This window comes from Marmota monax, unplaced genomic scaffold (genome assembly GCF_021218885.2).
Source record: "Marmota monax isolate L192 unplaced genomic scaffold, Marmota_monax_Labrador192_F-V1.1 WCK01_AAM20220418_F8-fsc00009, whole genome shotgun sequence".
NCBI lineage: Eukaryota > Metazoa > Chordata > Mammalia > Rodentia > Sciuridae > Marmota > Marmota monax.
Window position 1 is genome coordinate 4,357,611 of NW_026694710.1, and position 5,651 is coordinate 4,363,261.

General features: G+C 34.0%; 1 pseudogene; it reads right to left on the reverse strand.

Annotated features, from left to right (window-relative positions):
* Nucleotides 1-4,492: 4,492 nt before the first annotated feature.
* On the reverse strand, nt 4,493-5,059 carry LOC124078826 (ferritin heavy chain-like; annotated as a pseudogene).
* Between the last annotated feature and the right edge of the window lie 592 nt (nt 5,060-5,651).

Below are 5,651 nucleotides of genomic sequence, written 5' to 3' on the forward strand. Positions count from 1 at the left end.
ATCACTCTGATATTCTCAGTGTGGGTTCACAGTGGTGCCTAAAGGTCTGATTCTAATGAGGAATGTCAGAACAATTTTGTCCTTCTGCTGGTAGGCAATCCAATTCTGCACAAAATTTGTTGTTCTTCAAATTTATTCTATTGAACAAACCATAATTCTTACTTGTTCTGAAATTTCCTTCTGATTAAAATGCCTACTGTGCATTTTATTTCCCTGATATCAAGATGCTTTATTCAAAAACTCATGAAATATATTTCCAACCATGTTTAGGTCACATGCTGTAAAAAATACACTTACTGCTATGATTATGAAAGTCAGTTAAAAAGATTGCATTAACTGCTATCTAACTGCTATCTAGTTCATCGTTTTTTTAAATATTTAAATATTGTGTTTCAGCCATAAACGTTTAACATAAATAGGTAACAGTATTTATCACCATGGAACTTTTTACCTAAACTCTATAAAGAAAATGAAAAGATTTCAAATGAATTAAACAAATGAAAATAATGTAGGAATGTATCAAAGTGGATAGATTACAAATGATGGGTATACTTCTTATTGGGTCTGTGTTTTTGTAATAACCTATAATACTCTGCAGAAATTGGTTTTCTGATTTCTAAAATAGGTGAAATAATGCTTTCAGAATTATTATACAATTATACACATAGTAGTCATTTTAAACAAATCTGCATTAAAGTCTACATAGAGAAGGCATTCATCAAATTATTATTACTATTGCTTTACTGTATTAAAAGTAAATAATAAGCCAGGTATGGTAGTACACGGCTGTAATCCCAAAGCTTGGGAAGCTGAGGCAGGAGAATCATAAGTTCAAAGCCAGACTCAGCAATTTAGTAAGGAGCTAAGCAAATTAGCATGATGCTGTCTTAAAATAATAAATAAAAAGAGCTGGGGATGTGGCTCAGTGGTTATGTGCCCATGGATTCAATCCCTGGTTAAAAAAAAAAGACTAAATAATAATAATTATAATAATAATATGTAGTTTTCAAATTTGCCTATTTTTAATAATAATTAAAAATTTCTATATTAATAAATTCATTTTTTTAGATAATCATTGAATATCTAAAATATGATAGGAACAATTTGAATTATTGAGTTAACCATAAAAATTTTTAGAAATTGTTTTAATATCATGGGACTTTCATTCTAGAGAAGGCAGTCATACAAAAATGATAATAAATTAATAAATATAAATAAATAAATATGAAAATTTGGAAAGCAATAGTGTAACAGTAGTTACCTAAGTTTAGTGATTAGGAAAACACCTCTACATAGAAATGACAATGTGGGCCAAGGCTTGCATATTGAAGAAGATAAACTAAATCTTTTGATAATGGAACTAAAATTTACTCAAGATATTTCAAACATATTTTAATTTGCTTACATTTGAATATTTTTGATAAATATATGATTAAATTAAAATTATTAATTATAATAATATGAAGTGAATTTTACTGACATTAATGGTACAAAGTTTACCTATATGTACTCATTCTTCATTCTGCATATATGTATGTCAGGTGTTTATTGAATTTTCAGCTCATGTTTGTTGCCTGTAATCAAGGGAAGAAGCATAGGAGCTAAGAATTTCAGGGATGTTTCTGACTTCTAAGGTTGTTACATTCTCATTCACAAAGAGTCCTCTGACTTGGACAGATTGTTTAAAATTATTTGAATTGTTACATGCTCTTCATTAATATTATGATTGTAGTATTTACACTGTAGTCTTTTGAAGGTGATATGAAATGATGTTCATAAATCTAATCCCAGCACATGCCACATGGTTTTAACTGATAGGATTTAAGAAGATGAGGAAAAGGAATGAATTAAGCAACTCATTTTTGTCCAGCCTGAGAAGTACTGCAATTAGAAAACGTGCCTGCATTTGTATAAAAGAACATAAAAGACTGAAATTTATGACCATTACAATTTGGGAGATATGATGAAATGATGAAATATAAAATGATGAAATATGTATAATATATGTATATGTTATACAAATATGTAATATATATGATACATATATAATCTATACATACGTATATACGTATATACATATATATGTACATATATACATAATATGCATATATATAGATACATACACCTATATACATATTTACGTACATAAATACACACACACACACACATATATATATATATATATATATATATATATATATATATATATATATATATGGTTGCTGTAATGTTGTATTCTCTGTAAGAAAATTTAGAAAATCTATTACATTCTAAAGTAAAGGTAGATGTTGTGGGACAACTATAACAAATCCCTGATATTATATAGACCAATTTCCTATTTGTATCCTGTCTATATAAAGAGCAATAAATTGAAAGATATGATATTATAGATGAATTTTAAAATATATCTGCATTTAATATTTGAATAAAGATTAATCTTGTGCTTTGGGGTAATAATAATGATAATGATAATAATTTTAATAATAATAATAATAATAATAATAATGGTATTCCCCATAGAAGTCTGAGTATTTTCCTGAGTCAAATGATACATTCAGAAAACGGGGACAGTGTGTCTATCTTGTAGAAAAAACAGCAACACCACCACCAACAACAACAAAAAACCTCTGTGATATATTTTCTCATGAAATTAATTCAAATAGTCTATGTCATATTGATCTGTTATCTATCCCAGGTATTGAAACACAAGGAAAGGAAACATATTCTATGAAGCACATGCTTCCTTATATCTTTAAAATTGAAACTGGTTCTCAATCTAAGCAAAGACATTACAATGCACTTAATCAAGAAAGTCTGAAATTTATTCTTTCCTAACGTCTGATTTTGATATTCTAACATGCCAGTTTGTTGTATGTCAGATTTATTACATAGTGTGAATGCACTAGGCTCCTATAGTATAATGATTTTTCTCTACTACATGACTGTCTTACAAGAAAGTCTGAATGTCTTGTGCAAAAGAGTAATTTCTTTCTTATTCTCAGTCTCTTTGAATGAAATTCTGAATGTTGCACTTGGCTTTTATAATGGACACATCGTGTGCTTAATTATATGTAGTGAATACTCCAATGCAAGTAAGTACACTGTATAGCATGTCTTTCTTATCAGTTTCCTGACAGGAATGACATTCTATGGCTATGCAACTCTATTTGTCTCAATATTAGAATAACTGTCCTAGCAATTTATTCTCTCTCTCTCTCTCTCTCTCTCTCTCTCTCTAGCTGTAGATGGAGAGCATACCTTTATTTTGTTTATTTTTATGTGGTGCTGATGATCAAGCAAACCCAGTGCCTCACATATACTAGGCAAGCACTCTACCACTGAGCTACAGCCCCAGCCCCAGCCCCAGCCCCAGCACTTGTTTCTTAAGGAACTCAAAATCTTTCTGAGTGAGGGAAACACGTAAACTACCCACAACAAAATTTCATGATTACAAAGCATACTATTTGATTTATACCACAATAATTATAGTTGTACTCACATTTTCGTATGAAGGGAATGTCTAAATCTGTGTTTCACATTCTTCAAATGCCCTTCTGGTTAATTTTAATTTCAACCACTGAGTTGATTGGTCTCAAAGGAAAACAAAGTGCATTTATTCATCACTGAATACAATTAATTGTATATTGGTCTCTTTAGGAATGGACTTAGATAAAATGACTTAGTCACAATTTTTTCAGAAGGGAATTATAAATAATTAACCATTCTGACTAATACTACCATAAAAAAGTGAAATTCAGCACATCCAACCAAATGGAAATCAGATAAGCAAATTACTTACAATTAATTTCCATTACTATAACTGACTCTGCTCCATATAGTAATAATACTGGTTAGAACTAGTACTGCTTAACTCAGAGTATATATAATAAGACTGGAAGAAGTATCACTATGTATCTCTACAATTACCAAAATACTTTTTAAATTTCTTTATTATCTAATAATATTTACTTCTCACTATTTTACATCTCAAAAAAAACTTTCAAGTAAAATTGAACCCCTACACATTATACCTTATATTTTGTTCAAATCACTGAACTAGATAAGGTGGTTTTTTTCTCTTTTCCTTTTCTTTCTTTCTTTTTTTTTTTTTGTCAGAACTCACTACAGAATACATGTTAAAAAATAGTGGTGAATTACATGTGGCAAAGAGCATCAAATATAGCAGTTTCATATAATTGCCTCAACATTAAGGTCAGTGACACCTGTGGAAAGATTAATCAATTCGAAGATTTGTTGATATACAAAACAAGATATAAATAATATTTTGTCTGATGACTCATTTCTCTAAATTACCATGTCTTTATTTTAAGGGGGGGGTACCAAATTTTTTATTTGAGGTATGGTACGAATTACATAACATAAGTGGATATTTTGATACAACTTACAAAAAAAGCTGAAGATAACCCCAACATGCATGCACTGCCTAGGTGACCAGAGCGGTCACTTCCAGGCCATGGGGAAGGAAGTCCACCTAAGGCTCAGCTCTCCTCTCACCTCCTCCCAGGGGGTGCTTGTCAAAGAGATACTCCGCCATGCAGGATTCTGGGGCTCCCATCTTGTGCAAGGTGGTTACATGGTCACCCAATTCTTTGATGGATTTCACCTGCTCATTCAGGTAATGAGTCTCAATTAAGTCACACAAGTGGGGGTCATTTTTGTCAGTGGCCAGTTTGTGCAGTTCCAGGAGTGACTGGTTCGCACCTTTTTCCAAGTGGTAAGCACATTCCATGGCGCCCAGCCCACTCTCCCAGTCATCAGGGTCTGGTTTCTTGATATCCTGGAGGAAGATCTGGCCACCTCGTTGGTTCTGCAGCTCCATCAGTTTCTCAGCATGTTCCATCTCCTCGTGAGATTGGTGCAGAAAGTATCTGGCGAAGTTCTTCAAAGCCACACCATCGCGGTCCAAGTAGTAAGACATGGACAGGTAGACGTGGGAGGCTTAGAGCTGCAGGTGGATCTGGCGGTTGATGGCGGCCTCCCAGTCCTGGTGGTAGTTCTGGCGCACCTGCGAGGGGGACGCGTTTGTCATGGGGGCTGAGGAGAGGCGGCTGTGGAGAGGCGCTGGAGCAGCGGCCAAGGCTGTGGGGCAGTCCGAGGGTGCTGGGAGGAGGTGGCCAAGGGCTGCTGGTGATGAGCAGAAGGGCCGGGGTAAGGTCAGGCGCCGGTTTGTCCAAGCACCTTTGAGGCAGGAAACCGCGGGATGCAGGGCAGAGAACGTCTGGCCTACCGTATTCTTCTGTTTCAAGCACCTTTAAAATTTCGATGAGCGTCTTTTACAGTGAAACATCCATCGCAAACCAACCAACCAACTACTTTAATTAATTTGCTAGGATTGCCACGAATATTATATACTGGTCGCCATAAATAACAGACATTTGTTTTCTTGCAGTCTTGGAGGTTGAAAGTCCAACCTGAAGGTTTGAGTTGGGTTGACCTTCTCTGTGATCTCTCTCGCCCTTACAGACATGGCTTCCTGCTGCCTCTTCACCTGGCTATTCCACTCTGTAGGAGTGCCACTGGCGTCTCTTGCTCCTTTTGTAAGATCATAAAAAAATAATGAATTAGGATCTCATCTTAATAGCCTCATTTTAAGCTAATTGCCTTTAGAAAGGTAATTATATATTGTCAAA